Below are 1,133 nucleotides of genomic sequence, written 5' to 3'. Positions count from 1 at the left end.
GTGTGTGTTGTGTTGTGTTGTGTGGTGTTGTGTGTGTTGTGTTGTGTTGTGTGGTGTTGTGTGTGTTGTGTTGTGTGGTGTGGTGTTGTGTGGTGTGGTGTGGTGTGGTGTGGTGTTGTGTGTGTTGTGTTGTGTTGTGTGGTGTTGTGTGTGTTGTGTTGTGTGGTGTGGTGTTGTGTGGTGTGGTGTGGTGTGGTGTGGTGTTGTGTGTGTTGTGTTGTGTTGTGTGGTGTTGTGTGTGTTGTGTTGTGTTGTGTGTGTTGTGTTGTGTGGTGTGATGAGGTGTGATGTGGTGTTGTGTGGTGTTATGTGTGGTGTGGTGTTGTGTGGTGTGTTGTGTTGAGTTACGTGTGTTGTGTTGTGTTGTGTGTGTTGTGTTGTGTGGTGTGGTGTGTGTTGTGTTGTGTGGTGTGGTGTTGTGTCGTGTTGTGTGGTGTGGTGTGTCATGTTGTGTGGTGCGGTGTGTCATGTTGTGTGGTGTGGTGTGTTGTGGTGTTGTGTGGTGTTATGTGTGATGTGGTGTTGTGTAGTGTGTTGTGTCGTGTTGTGTGTTGTGTTGTGTTGTGTTGTGTTGTGTTGTGTTGTGTTGTGTTGTGTGGTGTGGTGTTGTGTTGAGTTGTGTGTGTTGTGCAGTGTTGTGTGCTCTTCAATCAGTTCATCAAAAAGCTGGTCAACAGGGCGAGCACACCTCACATTTTCATGGACTAAATCCCTGGGCCATCACCATTTCTCATCAAACAAGTAAAAGATGAATGAGCTGTCAAATCATCTACAGTGGCCAAATCAAAGTGCCAGAAGTGTATAGAACTTTATCAAAGGAATGCACACAACAAGGAGACAAGCATCCACACAGACCGCCTCCTGCCTTTACAGATCAGCAAAAGGCAACACCCGTGTATCTTTTCCTGTCTCTACACAAGACAACTCCTCAGTCTGGTCAACTGAGTCCAAGGACACATTCTGTTTAGAAGATCCCAGGATGAGAAATGTTTTCCCCTCAGAGCTGTTCCTACTTGTGACAATCAGAGAGGAAGACTGTTTGCCCACAGACAGCATGGCTACACCGGGGGCCTGGACACTGCTGGATACTGGCACACGCCCACAGCTATCCGGAACAATGGACACCGGCACAC

This window comes from Aplysia californica, unplaced genomic scaffold, assembly GCF_000002075.1.
Source record: "Aplysia californica isolate F4 #8 unplaced genomic scaffold, AplCal3.0 scaffold00693, whole genome shotgun sequence".
In the NCBI taxonomy this organism is placed as follows: Eukaryota; Metazoa; Mollusca; class Gastropoda; order Aplysiida; family Aplysiidae; genus Aplysia; species Aplysia californica.
Note: the sequence above shows the minus strand (reverse complement) of the source record.